Source organism: Hemiscyllium ocellatum, chromosome 25 (genome assembly GCF_020745735.1).
Source record: "Hemiscyllium ocellatum isolate sHemOce1 chromosome 25, sHemOce1.pat.X.cur, whole genome shotgun sequence".
NCBI classification, from domain to species: Eukaryota; Metazoa; Chordata; class Chondrichthyes; order Orectolobiformes; family Hemiscylliidae; genus Hemiscyllium; species Hemiscyllium ocellatum.
The window spans coordinates 50,115,491-50,131,995 of NC_083425.1; the positions used below are offsets into that span (position 1 = coordinate 50,115,491).

General features: G+C 40.5%; 1 protein-coding gene and 1 long non-coding RNA gene across 4 annotated transcripts in view; one reads left to right on the forward strand and one right to left on the reverse strand.

The window, feature by feature from the left end:
• The window catches only part of cacna1g (calcium channel, voltage-dependent, T type, alpha 1G subunit), a 308,065-nt gene that overhangs the window by 69,292 nt on the left and 222,268 nt on the right, over positions 1-16,505 (reverse strand). The gene's annotated exons all lie outside the window — the stretch shown is intronic.
• The window catches only part of LOC132827675 (uncharacterized), a 197,622-nt gene that overhangs the window by 6,882 nt on the left and 174,235 nt on the right, over positions 1-16,505 (forward strand). The window lies entirely within an intron of this gene.

Below are 16,505 nucleotides of genomic sequence, written 5' to 3' on the forward strand. Positions count from 1 at the left end.
TTTATTATTCAGTCATGTGATGTGGGCATCACTGGCAGGGCTAGCATGTATTTCCATTTCCCAGTTACCCTTAAAAAGGTTATGGTGACTTGCTTTCTTGAATCCTGCAGGCCACTTGGGATAAGGTTACCATAGTAATGTTGGGAAAGCAATTCCAGGATTTTTGATTCAATGATGCTGAAAGAGGGGCAATTTAGTTCCAAGTCCGGAATTGACTTATTAAGAAGAAATGTTTTAAAATATTTTTCAGACATTTTCTTGGGGTAACTAGTTTGAGCCTCAACTTGGAAGCCTGTCTGAAATTGCATGGATCTCTCAAGCCAGCTCTGTACCATTTGCTCTTTGAGCCTGTTTGATCGACAGTGCCAAACGTGGGTATTTTTGGACAGCACTGCTTTAACAGCCTAGGAAAGGAGCAGATTCCCATCCCGTTCACCCATCCTGGTTTCAGGTGCAGGGTCTCATCGGGCAAGTCTTAGCTTCTGCAGGCGTGTGCCATAATACCTCGGGTTGATTAAAATACCTATACAGTCAGTTGGCCACTGGGAGACATTCTGCTGTTCAATGCACTAAAACAGAACCATCCAAATGAAATCAAAATATGTGCAATGAGATAATTCTCTGTTTGAAATTCATAAATAGTTTTTGACTGTGGTCCATGACTCCTTATTGTTTGTTCAGCAGTTAAAACAAAACAATATAGTCTTGGGAAATACAGACAATTTCTGTGTCCTTTGTCACACATCAGAATACACACGCTGGCACAGCTAACAAAAGATACTACAAAGAACAGAGAGTTGGGATCAGAATCTGGGGGAACCACATCGATGTTCTCAAAGCTCAGATTGGACTGGATTAGACTGACTGACACCAAACCTAACAGATAATCAAACGCTAGAGCACATGGCCTGGAACATATGTGGGGAACAGGATACAAATTAGCAAAAGAAAATTGCACAGTTCGTCATAACTTAAATGTTGGACACAATCAAGCTGTAAATCCAGCCATAGACAACAAAAATAGACAGTTGACTTTTTTGGCTTGATATTCTGAACACAATTATTTGAATGGTGGCTCAGGAAAAGAGGTAGAGGTTTCTTCTACACTCTCCCTATACAGCCATCAGCATGTACTGTTAAATTCTGAATTTATAGTGAAGCAGTACATCAGGGATATAACTCACTGCTTCTTATATTGTGGGAGTAGGCGCCTCTATTTATTTGATGAACAGGTACATCTATTGTAAAAACAGTGCTGGTACATCCATTGACTCCTTGAGAATTCGAGGGATCTAGCTTGCTGATGGTGGAGGGGGTTGATGAGGTGGGTGTTGTGGATATGACCAAACTCTCGACAATATTTCCTTAGGCTCAACTGAAAGGTGAAAAAAATTCAAATTTCTGTACTGCACAGGCTTGAACACTTGGATTCTTTTAATGTGTGTTCAGGTACATCTTCAAAATAGGGACAGGTCATTTGAGCCTGCTTATTGTGTGTGTGTGTCAATAGCCAGGTAGGCTGTAAGAAAGAGGAAACAGCGTGGTTTAAGATTAAGGCTAATTTTACAGCTTTTTGCAGTGACACATGAGCAAAATGTCTTTTTCAGCCAAAAAATCCTTCAGCAACATTGCACCACATAACACATCATGACGGAGACTTGAAACCACACACAATCCTTACAATTGTAAAATTTGGTTACCGTAACATTTTGAGAGTATGATGTATGTGAGTATGTAAGCACCTTGGATGTTTTTCTTTGTCAAAACTATAAAGATAAAGGCAATTTGTTGTTTGGGTGTGAAACGTCTTGCAATATACTTAGAGCATTGGTTATGTCTTTGTAGGTCTTTGATCCGATAGTAATTGGTAAAGCCTAGACTTCAGAATATGGTTTTAGACAAAACTCAGTCACAGCCCATTGCCAGATAGTAAGAGTGTAGAATGATGGCTGTTTCTTGACTACCTCTTTTCTCATTTTTTACCTTACAGATCTGTATAGGTGCCTTACATTTTTACCATTATTTTCTCAAAACTGAAAAACTTTCCCCAAAATAAAGCAGATTTTCTTGCATTACCATATCATGGATGTCCTTATGCCAGTGCCTAAAGGAAGGAAACCTCGATTTTATAACATGTAAAAGATGCGCCGTAGATATAGGAATTTGTAATGTCAAAGTAATTTATGCTGTGTGGGTCAAATTTTGACTTATTCAGCGTGTAATGCTCTGAAGGCTTTGGGGAAAGAGACATTTGCATTGATAACAACAAAATGTGTTAGTGTTTTTACTGATAGTCCCTAGTTTCAAAAATCATTAGTAGATATTGGCGAGGGGATACAAAACATTGCGACACAACAGACAGTCAAACAAATTATGAAGAGTCAGTACAAACACATATTTCACACAGACAACAGTAAATAATTAAAAAAGAACCTGACAAATACACATGGAGACAAACCACAGTGGTCTTTCTGAGTCTGCGTTTGAAGAGTGGGAATCTTTGGAATGAAATAAATGGAGGTAAATTATGGAAACTTTATACTTTTTAACAGATCAAGTAGTTTTCCAGTTGGCGGATTTTATCCTCTTGAAATTTGCCTTCTAATGAGAGGTTTTCTTGTCCAATATGACTGTTCAGTCTTAACAAACATAAAGCTGTTTTAAGTTGACTGCAAACTCTGCTTGATGCCTATCTCAAAGAGCAGTACTCTACTTAGATACAGAATTTTTGCACTATTAGTTTGTCATTACTGACATTTTTTATGGTTGATTTTTAAATTACAATTCAGCAGCAGCATCAGTGCTGCCAACCTGACTATCAAGAGCAACTGCAACCAAAGATGTGGATTCTTACAAACATTTTTCACAGAACCTTGTATTCATTTCTGCCTATGTATGGCAAGCTTTCTTTTTACTCTTTTGATCTATTCTAATCTTAAAGAAATTCCTAAGATTTGATTGGCATTGGATTAAGCCAAGGCAGGGAGTTAGGGTATAATAATGATTTTAATAAGTTCAATGGTTTTATGCTAATTGAATCTTACCCTACTGAATAAAGACAAATCTCTGCGTGGCTGCAGCAATCTGTTCTGTGACTAATGATGTACATGTTTATTTGTGTTTACTCCAAAGTGAAGCTTTGTCATTTATTAGCAGCAACACAATGCCACATGCATGCTGCTCGATAGCACAGGGCTCAACTTTATATAACGCCAGCTTGGTTAACCTATTAGTTAAAGAAGCAGATTTACCAATGAGTTAATGTTAATGGAGCCCTCACTCACAAGAAACAACTGCCATGCATTTCCACCTGGGTGGCTCCCAATCTTATGGGAGAAATGGCATGAACAGGCACCTCCAGATTTCTGCTGAAATTACAGGGGAGAGATGGACACCCTCTCCACCAACTGCCTGGGCAATTCTACTCCAACTTCTATCCAGGGAAAATGTAATCTGACAAACCTATATTGGTTGGGACATTGACAAGAACTGGAAAAGCCTAGCTGTCACACTAACATCACACAAAGGTGAACAAAATGAGATTCGATGCGTATCTTTGCAAGTGAGAAAGGATTGTCAAAGAAATTCTTTATCACCCTCAAAATGGTGACCTTTTCTTTCTCTATGATAATTGAACTTGAAAGTTCTAAACTCAAGTGTCTCACTGGAGACATAGGAAGGTCACTGTCTGGTACCTTAGGAGGTGACTTCATTAAGATACAGCATCACCTTTTGAACTAGGACCTTTCTAACAACTACCCTAGCACAGTCCTTTTGACAGAGAGAATTACACTAGTCTGTCTTTTAATTATGTTTTACTTGCTTCCATAGCCATTGGTAGAAGTACACACATCTTAACATACCCAACAAAACCCTCAGAATAAGACTGAGAAAAAGAGTTTCCGACCTGATTCCATTAATGAACTGAGAATATTCACTTCATTAGTGCACTACTCCCCAGGTTGAGACTTTTCCAATTAACATCGATTTGCCAAAACAGACAAGAAAATCAGAACTATTACAGAGAGAGCTTTTTTTAGATTTGAGATGACATTCCTAAGACTGCCAAGTGCTTTTTGTCACGAAGGGAACAGGAAACAAACTCAGTTGTGAGGGTGAAATTAACATTCAATCTTCTAACAAAATAATTTTCTATATCAGCCAATGATTGAAAAGTAAAGTATCCAACAATCACACAGCTGCCGCCTTAGATTTGCCAGAAATTTTAAGTTAATATTTATTTAGATCTTTGTTGAATAAAATCCACACCTATTTCTTACTTTGTAAGGTAGCCTTGTATTGCACTATTTAATTTCAATAATGTCTGCCACTGGGTATATGAAATCTTATTCCCTATTCATACCGTGATGTCATTGAACAGAAAGCGTATGAACATGATGTTACCAGTTGAGTTTTGGAGAAGTGAGTATTATCTTCACATAGAACACTGTTATCAAAGCCTGTTATCAATCTTCATATTGACTGACACAGGGGAAAAGGATATATTGCCACAAGAGCAACAGACAGTACTCTTATTGCAATTGCTTACCAATCGGTTAAGTGTACCAGGGCAGGCTAGTGGAATACCTGGCAGGCCAGAATATAGTTGAATTTGGTACTAACTCTTTAGATTATACTAAACAATTAATTTTGGTACTTACAGACACTGGCTTTGTGTCAATGGTACAAGCCCAAAGCTTAATCTTATTGATATGACATCAGTTAAGCCCAGGTGGCTCCCTTTCCTGTAGCTTTCTTTGTCTGTGTACAATTAAGGGCATTGATTTAATTTTTTTTGAATGATATGTATTATAAGTTTGAGAGGCTGCAGTTAAGTTGAAACTTAAGCAAGGAAAGTATTATCTGCAAAAAAGTGCAGATCATTGATAAATCACAAGGCATGGAAATGAACATTTTTTTAGTGTCCATCTTAACCACTTTTGGTTGTAAGGATGGAATTATGCATGATTTTCCTCAGGAAGCTAAATGTGCAGAGCTGGCAGGGCAGATTGTACATATCGTTTGGAAAGAGCAGCCTTAATACATCAAATTACGTTTCATTTCTGCACTTCTTAATGTTTTTAAATTTAAATGGGCCATTGGAAGGCTATTTGTAAATATGACCTCTTAATTCCAATTATAATGGCCAGTCAGAGTGGAGATTGATTATTTTCCTGACTGATGTTTCAATCAATAACAATGAAACAACATCCAGTTACCTGTAGAATACCACAATCCTGTTTTTTTTTAAAGAGTACACCTTTTGGTTGAATAACACATATTGCAATATTAGATCAGTATCCTTGAGATTGTACTTGATGACCAGGGGAATGAGAGAAATTTCAAAGCATCAAGAAGTTAGTAAATTGAACACAGAATGCGACTTTGTAAACTCTTGGATAGAAATGGTCTTTCATTGTATAACATTTTTAAAAGAATTTATGTTGATATGCTTATTTGTAAGCAAATTGTACAGGGACAGTTTTAAATAATTAGCTAAATTAAAGAGCATTTAATGATCAATTCAAATTATATGCAGTAAAGAAGCTGAAACATTAATAAGTGTTTGGTATAACTAGTGTGATGATACTATAGCTGTAAGAGGTATATTTTGTCCTGAATTTTTATGAAGAAAGTTTGAGACAGAGGTGTTCAGTAGTGTCCTCAAATCTAGTAAAGTAAACAGTTTGTGAGGCCTTGGGTTTTTTTTAAAGGTTGGAACAATAGAAGCAACCTGAATGGGTGGGGTCAAGCTCCCACAGAACCAAGATTTTTAGTTTTACCTTTCTGTAGTTGCTGGGGCCTCGAAGCTGGACATGGAAGCTCTTATTTCTCTCTCTGTTCCAGCTGAAAGCTGGGGTCCTCTTTCTGCTGCTAGAATTACATGTGAGACAATTGATTTTACTGAATTTGCCTTTGCCAAAGGTGTGTTTATGGAATGTTACTATATTGAAAGAGTCAATTAGTAGTAGTTAATATAGTTAAGTATTTCAATAGTTACAATTAAGTCTATTCTTTTATTTTGTTTTTATTTTACCTGCATTTTAATTGTTGGGTAAAAAGTATATTTTGTATGAGGTTGAATAGTTTGGCCAATCAAATTGCATCTGGAACACAAGGCCTTATACTTACCTTATAAAATAAGTAAAAGTTAGGGTCTAGGCTACCTTTCATATATTTGCAGGGGCTTTGGTCTGGTCCATAACACTACTGACTCCTCTGTATCAGACTGGGCTAAAAAATTCAGAGTCCAGCTTCGATTCCTGTTGATATTTGTATTTTCTTCATCAGCTATTTTCCAATTTTGGCAGACTTGTTTGATGGAATTCAGTGTGATGGTTGTGTGTTTGGGGGGGAGCAGTAGTGGGGCGGTGATGGGGGAAGGGAGGTGGACAAGGTAGAAGGAAGGATAAGGAGATTAAATGGGGACCAGACGTGTCTGGCAAAAATTTCTTGGTGGATCTCTGGACATGGGTTAAACTGGTTTCTTTACATTAATTCTGAGGGTGATCAATTTTCAGGAAGTCCGGCCTTTATTATCATCCTGAGTTACCCTGAGAAGGTGGTGGCAAGCTGGCTTCTTATGATGGGGACAACACTTTTAGACAGAGTTCTGATAATTCTAATTTCACTTAGATGAGACCAGGTAAGGAAGGCACACTTGCTTCCATAAAGGACACTATTGAATCATTTTTAATTTTACCATAATTCATCATTAACAAAATCCTATGACGATACTGTAAACTCACATTATCTCGATTATTAGTCTGGGATGGTAATCGCCACATTACTATAGTATACCTTTATGGTTCAGGAGTATAATGACACAATTGGGAGTGTAGGTGAAATAAAATTCTCTGATTTATTTTATTATGTTATCAATCTAATTTGGCAGCTGTCTTTTATTTGATGAACACAACTTATTCATTGAGCCAATTATGTTCTTCAATTTCACTGTCAATGCAAGGAACAACTCTCCTCACACTTGAACATCTATGAGAGGAACATCTGATCCTGAAACATAGATGTTACAGTCAGTTTTACATTAAAAAAGTCAGACTTATGTGGATTCAAGATTATCTGTTATAAACAATTTCTGAGATTTTTTAGGATATAATGTCAAGGATCTGCATTGGCAATCATTTTTACTCTTTTACTGTGTTGCATCTCACGCGCTAACTCCAAACAAATTCTGCAGCCATCCCTGTGTATTTGTAACGTAAAAGTCTTGCATATGGTGACTGACAGAACTTGTGTCAGAATATTTTCCCAAATGTACTTGATCGTGCTTCAAAGGACTGCTCCCCCCAGTGACTCTGCCTAATTCTCACTGCTGAATCAGAAGGTCGTGGGTTCAAATCGCACTCCGGGGATCTGCACACAAAATGTAGATCTGGCAGCCCAGTTTATTTCTGAGTGAATGCTATACTGTTGAAAGTTGCCTTTTAGAAATAGCATTAATATGAAGCCTTATCAACCACCTGAGATGACACCTAAGATCCGGTACAATTCTGAAGAGGAGCAGGGCAGTTGGCATTGATGCTTTGATCAGTATGTAGCCCTCAAGCAACATCACTACAGCAGATGATATGATCGTTATCATTTTGCTGGGCGTAAACTAGCTGTTGTGTTCTGCTGTGTTATAGCAGTGGCTACACTCCCAAATCACCTCCTTGGCTGGAAATGTTTTTGGACGTGACCTGAGTGAGAGTACACTAGATTCAGGTGACAGTTCTGGTATGTATGTTGGGGGTCTGGGGTTTTTAACAGACTGGGCTCTCCCTTTGGTTAAGTGTAAGTACCTGACCTTTGCTCAGACCATCCCTGCGGACTGTGTGGCTGGCTCCCTGACAGCAGGCCCACAGTTCTCCTTTTCTTTCCGGTGTGTGTGTGCGCGTCTGGCTGTCTACAGATACAGCTGGACCGTAACCAAATTAAGCTCCACAGCTTATTGGTGCTTAACAGTTACCTGCTGCTTGTTTCTTTGGGACCACTCGATCAGATACAGTGTTCCTTAGGAAGGTAATCTGTAACTTAGGGGAGAGAAGGTCAGTTCCACAGGATAGGAGTCTCCTATTTGCCACTGATGAGTGCAGTTAAAGATACCGTGGAGTATTCGGAACCTTGCCTAATGAAGTAGCAGATGACCAAGTCCCTTATGGGCAGAGAATCTTGGATCACCATCATCTTGAATCCACCCTGTGTTTCCTTTGCCCTCCAAGTCGGTTGTTGATGAGCACAGGTTTCAGATTTCGGACAGGAACCTACATGTATATTACACCATCATCTCTTAACCTGGGCCACACTGAAATCTCACTGACGGTTAGGAGCAGAACCTTTTTTCCTTCCTGTAACCAAATCATGAGCCAATGTAGTCTAGATAAAAGAGTTTTATGTCCAGCCTCCAGCTGTTGAAGGGTGGAATTCTTTGCTGTCATTGTGGACAGTTTGCAATGTCCAAACTATCCTAGACACCTAAAGCATGTAGAGAGTCATTTCCCAACTGTTCAAACTGGGTTCTTGCAGCTTGGTGGACCTTCTCACTCAAGGTTTTTTCTTTATTGATTCACAAGATGAGGGTGCCACTGGCGAGGTCAGCATTTATTACCCACCCCTAATTGCCCAGAGGGCAATTAAGTGTCAAGCACATTGCTGTGGGTCTGGAGTCACATGTAGGCCAGACCAGGTAAGGATGGCAGATTCCTTTTCTAAAGAACTTTGGTGAACCAGTTCGGTTTTTCTTGACAATGGATCCATGGTCATCACTAGATTCTCAATTCCAGATTTTTATTGAATTCAAATTCCATTTATCATGGCAGGATGAACATTACCTGAGTCTCTGGATTAACAGTCCAGTGATGATACCACTAGGCCATTGTTGCCTCTTAGATGCTCAGTGACAGACCAGTACCGTTTCCCACACTGTGAGCCCACTGGCTCTGACTGTGCTCGAGAGTGGCTAGCAAGGCCCAAGGATGGGGCAGATATAACGATACATTGAAGTAGATAAACACCTCAGCAAAAAGACCGACATAAATCTGACTTAATTATTTTCTGTAAAATCACTCACTGTTCCCAAGTGAATCAGAACTAAAACACACTGGCAGGCTCTCTCTGGAATGTGTTACAGGTAAATATGAAATTTCAATGCTGACACAGGAAAAGAACAGGAAAAGATAGGTTCTGGAAAAGTCACAAGAGCAGAGATAATATAGACATGTAGAGAAGCAAAGAAGGCTGCCTGCATTTCACTAAACCTGTCCTATATTTAGTTATTTAATGATAATGTCTAGGAAAGACTTCTATTTAAATAGTGAATTTGATGCATCGACCTATCAGTCTTCACAATATATTTTGTAAGAGGCCACACCCCCCTAGTAAATACGTATTGAAGGCTTGCAGCCTGACTGTGGTTCGGAGACTAAAATTAGCAGTGACGCATTCAAAGGTTATCAGGAATCGGCAGAAATGTGATATTGAGTTAACAATCAGATCAGACAGAATCTTATTGGATGTCGGAGCAGACTCGAGGGGCTGAATGGCTTACTCCCACTCCTGATTTGTATGTTTGTACAGTATAGTATAGTAGGGAGAGGGGCAGGAGGGAAATCTCTGCAATGGGGCTGCATACAGCCCAGCTGGAGGACAGCAGATTATCAGCCAAACTGTAAACTCCGATCGAGGTTCAGTCCCTTCAGGAACTTGGAGTTTGTGAAATCCCACTGGGTTCTATCAGGGCCACACTGATTGCAGAGTGGAAAAGTAACCTATCAGCACTTCAGTATCCATCTAGATTCTACCTGGCCATCCTCAGATGATCAAAGGTCTATCTTTCATAACCTTATTCCATGCCTATGTATTTCTTCAAAGGTGTACCACTATCACCTTGTTAGGTAGTGTTCCAGTTCCCCAATGCCCTCTGGGTGAGAGCACGTTTTCCTCAGCTCTTTGCTACTACTTCTAGTTTGCTTTGTGAATATTTTGTTTGCTGGGACTGGCTTTGGTCAGGGGGATTTTGTGGAACAGTGGGTAGCACTCCAGTCTCCCAACCAGAAACTCGGGGTTTGAGTCCCACGTCAGGACGTTTGGCCATGGAAAGACAGAGGTTTGGCTGTGTGGGCAGGGAGTTGGCTCCCAATGCCACGTTGTTTGATCAGGCACTGAGTTCAAATTGAATGAGGGCACCAACCTCTTAGAAACTTAGAAACAACTTCCTGCTTAGATCTGCTGGTCGTGTTCGTTGCCTGGTGAGCCCCTTTGCTGCTTATTAAGGATCTCAAATTAACCGTCGAGCTGCCCTTGGATAGCTTCTACCTTTGGACACACTGGTAAGCTGAATATTCAGGACTAATTCAGTGCACTTTGTGACTTTCCCCCTTTTTTGCAAACAGCCAGAGTATGATTAGCCTTTTAACAATTTGGCTTACTTGGCTATTTGACTGTGGATTCAAGCAGCGTACTGAATGGCTCTTGAAAATGGAGTCACAGGTAGACTGAATAGTGAACGAGGTGTTTAGTACGCTTGCCTTTATTGGTCTGAGCATTGAGTACAGGAGTTGGGAGGTCATGTTGCAGCTGTGCAGGACATTGGTGAGGCCATTTTTGGTGTGCTGCATTCAGTTCTTGCTATAGGAAAGATGTTGTTAAACGTAGAAGGGTTCAAAAAAAATTACAAGTATGTTGCTGGGATTTATCTACAGGGAGATGCTGAATAGGCTGGGGCTATTTTCCCTGAGTCATCAGAGTCTCAGGGAGGACTTTAAAGAGGTTTATATAATCATGAGGGGCATCAATAGAGTAAATAGCCAAGGTGTTTTACCTATAGTAGGGAGAAGTCCAAAACTAGAGGGCATGGGCTTAAGGTGAGAGGGGGAAAGATCTAAAAGGGACTTAAGGGGCAACTTTTTCACGCAGAGAGTGGTACGTATATGGAATGAGCTGCCAGAGGAAGTGATAGAAGCTAGTACAATTACAACATTTAAAAGGCATCCGCATGGATATATGGATAGGAAGGTTTGAGAGGGATATAGACCAAATGCTGGCAAATGGGACTAGGTTAACGTGGGATATCTGGTCAGTATGGACAAGTTGGATGAAAGGGTCTCTTTCTGTGCTGCACTACTCTCTGACAGCTTAGTTGGGGGCAGACAAAGCTAAGGATTATGTTTCACAATAAAAACTGGAATCAAAGGGGGGAAATGCAGTCAGATATGAGATAGGGCACCTTGTACAGTGTATATCTATATATCAGCTTGTGCTACTTGAACTGCCCACAGTGAGTTCCTCCAGCAAGATATGTACTTGGAGCAAATTTGTCAAACAAATAACCCTCTAGATTAGTAGTTGGAGAACTGCAACACTGCTGAATTAATTTGATATAGCTACCATGCTTTTCCCTGCAGCTTGAAAGCTTTGCTTCTTTAAAGTTTCATGCTTTTTGAGTGAACACTTTAAACTATTCAAATTTAAAAGCAGCAGGCTTGAAGCACTGCTTTCCTTTTTAAATATTCCAGTTGCCACACTACAGATTCTTTTTCAGGGGAGAGCAGAGATTAGCTCCAAGTTCAGGATCCAAGTTTGCTAATTGTGTTGAACAGTGGAAGAAGTGAAGGAAAGAGAGCAAAGTGCTGAAAGATGGAGAGGATGGAAAGAGACGTAGACTGGAGAAAAGCTGAGCGGACACCAGCAGAAAGGAATCGACCATAGATAGAAAGGAGGAGGAGGAGGAGGCATGCAAAGCGAAGAGACAACTTTTGACTTGCAGGCAAATCAAATTACAACACGCCCTGCAGAAGCACCTCTACTCTTGGAAAAAGCTAATAAAAACAAGGAACTTTTTTACATCTCACTTCAACAGCTGTCAAAAATAAATTTAATATCAATGCAGAAATATCTGCCAGACTACGATGCACTTTATAAAAAGGTAGAATCTGTTAATTTTAAAAGAATTTATCACCAATGAAAAGCAGCTTGCTGTGTCTGACTGCAACAGATATGTGACATAGCAGTGTTGCCACTAGATTAGCTGTCACAAATGTGACATTCCATGCCCTACTTGAATATTTAGAAGTATAGTGAGCTGTTGCATCTAGAATATGACCTTTATCTGTATTTCTCAAGGGTATTTGGTAGATTTTAAATTCTGTTTCTTATTTGCACTGTTTGACTCATTGAATTCTTGAGTTACCACCTTGAGCACAACTGCTTCAGTATTGGAAGGTGTCCTTCAATTCCCTCATGCTGTGAAATTACTTTGAAAAGGGACAAGGCACAAAACAATTTGTCTTTCTGTACATGAGGCTGTGGGACAGTGATTGCTAATCCACAAACATCAATTATTCGAAGCCATTTTACCCAATAGACTTCACCTGAACACAAGACACAGTGTAATGCTGGTGCCTGCCTATAGTCTACAGTCATAAAGTTCATAAATATTTTTGCAAGAGACTGCTCATAAATCTGGTGAGCCTGACTGAGCAATAACAGTATGGACGTCACAAAGTTGGAAGAGAACAAACACTAAACATTAACTTCAAATCTAAGGTCATGGCTTTTTTTTTAAACACTGGAAGTCTGACGTTTTGACCAGGTTCTTGAAAATCAACTGAACTATGAACTTGATACTGAAGACATTATGAAAGAAGCCATAGTTCTAGTTCTAGTGTGTCTAGTCCATGACTCACCCATGTGTCTTGCTGATAATTGCAGTAAAGCACAATTGTGGGGTCATACTAATGTTTCTAATCCTATTCTATCAAAGTGCCACAGTATGTCCCTTCAGTTTCCTCGTGCCACACATTACTTGTCCCTGTGCTATCTTGCTTTGATCCTGTGTTACGCTGCTATTAGCTGAGTTAACCTGTTATTTGTGACCCAGAGTTATCCTGGACAATAAGACTGTCTCAACATTCTAATATCTTGGAGTGCAGCATGACATTCTGCAGGATTTACAGCACCTGGCATAATCCCTGCTGTCTCTTAAAGCAGGAAAAGCAAATCTACTGTCCAGTTTCTGACTTGGCCATGGCCAAACATAGCTCTGTTTGGGCTCTGAATGAGACAGTTCAGAGTTTTTACATTTGAATCTTGGTGCAACCAGGTTTTAGGTGATGCTGTTTTGTCCAGTATAAGATGCTCAATGTTATCTGTGAATGGGGGTTCGGAAGGTGATTGATCTCCTGACCTGACCATAAAGAGGTGAAAGAGCTGCTTAATGATCAGAAAATCACAACCTGTAGGTGTCATTTTAGACCCAGGTATGTCACTGTCCTGAGGGGGAGCATATTCCTGGTTCCCTACCATTGCTGTATGTTTTGTGTTCGGATTTGTGCTTTTGCTATTTTTTAGTTGCCTTTCCCAGTGGATTACACACCTGGGAATGGGTTTGAGGGAGGGGCACCGGATATGCTGGGGAGGGATGAAGTAGTCTAGTCATTGAAGTTTGCTGCTCAAACTGGTCTTCTCCTGTTTGTCATATTTGTATATTTGTGGAACTGAAAAGTGACTGAGGGTTAGGACGTCTGTGCAGAGGTCTGGTAGAGTGGAGAGGCCACAATTAATTTAATTATGTACAGACTGTGGATTGAGCTTGGCTGGCTTTTTTTTTTGGGGGGAGATTTGATAGCGTTCTAGAGGAAGCTTTGCCAGCTGGATGGGAACTTGAGCGTGATTTCTGACAGGGGATATAAAAAGAAAGCCAGTTATGGGTTTTGAAAAGTTGCAGAGGTAAGTGGTAAGCAGCAGAAACAAATTCTAGCATCAACCAGAGACAAATTATGGAATAATGTTACAAAGTTAGAATGAGAGGCACTCTATTTGAATGTATGAATCATTCACAACAAAGGATGTGAATTAGCGGTGCTAGTGGAAGTAAATCAGTTTATGGGTTGCAGGATCTGTAGGAGAGTGATGTTTGTTGACAGGAAGCCAAAGGAAGAGTGTTTCAGTCCAACAATCTTGCTAGAAAGCGGTTCTTTTCAAAACTGCAATCTGTCAAGAATTAGAAATGGAATGGGAAATATGTCCACTGGAAAGATTGTCATGTATATTAGCAATGGCAGAGATGATGAATTGATGAGTTACTGATTTTTCTACGTGCTCATTAAAACAACTTGACTAAAACTGACCACCATAAGGTTTGCAGATTATTAGAGAAAAATGTTGTGTTGTATGATTGTTAATACACTTTAGAAACCTCAAAGCACAATATGACACCAACCATATGACCTGCTGTTCTAAGTAAAACGTAAAGTCACCATATTCCTGCTCTCTTATTAGACAGAGAGAGAGAGTCATGGAGATGTACAGCATGTTCAATCCATCCATGCTGACCAGATATCACAACCCAATCTAGTCCCACCTGCCAGCACCCGGCCCATATCCCTCCAAACCCTTCCTATTCACATACCCATCCAAATGCCTCTTAAATGTTGCAGTTGTACCAGCCTCCACCATTTCCTCTGGCAGCTCATTCCATACTCATACCACCCTCTGAAAAAGTTGCCCCTTAGGTCTCTTTTACATCTTTCCCCTCTCACCCTAAACCTATGCCCTCTAGTTCTGGTCTCCCCGACCCCAGGAAAACATTTTGCCTCTTTATCCTACCCTCATAATTTTGTAAACCTCTATAAGGTCACCCCTTAGCCTCCATTGCTCCAGTGAAAACAGCCCCAGCCTACTCAACGTCTCCTTATAGCTCAAGTCCTCCAATCCTAGCAACATCCTTGTAAATGTTTTCTGAACTCTTTCAAGTTTCACAACATCTTTTTAATAGGAAAGAGACCAGAATTGCACGTAGTATTCCAACAGTGTCCTAACCAACGTCCTGTACAGCCGCAACATGATCTCCCAACTCCTGTACTCAATACTCTGACCAATAAAGGAAAGCATACCAAATGCCTCCTTCACTATTCTATCTACCAGCGACTCTACTTTCAAGGAGCTATGAACCTGGACTCCAATGTCTCTTTGTTCAGCAACACTCCCTAGGCCCTTACCATTAAGTGTATAAGTCCTGATAAGATATGCTTTCCAAAAAGGCAGCACCTCGCATTTATCTGAATTAAACTCCATCTGCCACTTCTTAGCCCATTGGCCCATGTAGTCAAGATCCTATTGTAATCTGAGGTAACCCTCTTCACTGTCCACTGCACCTCCAATTTTGGTGTCATCTGCAAACCTACTAACTCTACCTCTTATGCTCGCATCCAAATCATTTATATAAATGACAAAAAGTAGAGGACCCAGCACAGATCCTTGTGGCACTCCACTGGTCAGAGGCCTCCAGTTTGAAAAACAACCCTCCACCACCACCTTCTGTCTTCTACCTTTGAGACAGTTCTGTATCCAAATACTAGTTCTCCCTGTATTCCGTGAGATCTAACCTTGCTAGCCAGTCTCCCATGGGGAACCTTGTCGAACACCTTACTGAAGTCCAGATAGATCACCTCTACAGCTCTGCCCTCATCAATCCTCTTTGTTACTTCTTCAAAAAACTCAATCAACTTTGTGAGACATGATTTCCCATGCACAAAGCCATGTTGACTATCCCTAATCAGACCTTGCCTTTCCAAATACATGTACATCCTGTCCCTCAGGATTCCCTCCAACAACTAGCCCACCACTGAGGTTAGGCTCACTGGTCTATAGTTCCCTATCTTGTCCTTACCACCCTTCTTAAAAAGTGGCACCACGTTTGCCAACCTCCAGTCTTCCGGCACCTCACCTGTGACTATCAATGATACAAATATTGTTGGTGAGTTTAAACTGAGGCTCACTACACCTCGGGTAAGAGATAAAGTTGAGAAGGCGGGACTTTCATGGTAACCTCAGCTGGTACACTTGCAGTTAGCATCACTCTACTTAGCAAACCAGCTGTCCAGTCAACTGAGGTAATCTCATCTATTGAACTACCACAGTAAGAGGGTGTTTGCTACACAGCTTCAGGACAAGCAAGGGGCTCTGAGCAGCTAGCTTACAGTGTATGGGTCTCAGTACCAACTCCTTATCCAGAGTAGACAAACAATAATAGTGCACACTACTGAGGAGTGTTCCCTTTACAGACTGAATGGCAGACTAAGCGTCTTAAGCTTGACAATGAGGTGGCTATTGCCTAGTTTCTGAGATTTGCTTTTACTGAACAAATATTGCCTGACAAATGTGCCTAGTTAAGGGTTGAGAAGCAGTCGTGATATGTGGTAACTCCAAAACCCAATAAAACAGTGATCATACCTTCCAGGTCAATTGTGCAAGACATTGGGCCCTTCAGCTGGCAGAGTATTGTGCAGCAGGGACAGCCATCTGATGGCAGAATGGAGCCACTAATATCTTTGCACTAGTGTGTACTATACTCATGAAAATGCTTTGGGTAAAAGACAGTTTGCCCTCTGGAGGAGTTGCTGCCAAAACATGCAAGCGAGGTAATGACAGGGCAACTGTTCACTGGGCCAATGGCATTTTACTTCTGTACCATGCAGAGGCCTAACAGGCATGCTATAGGATATCCC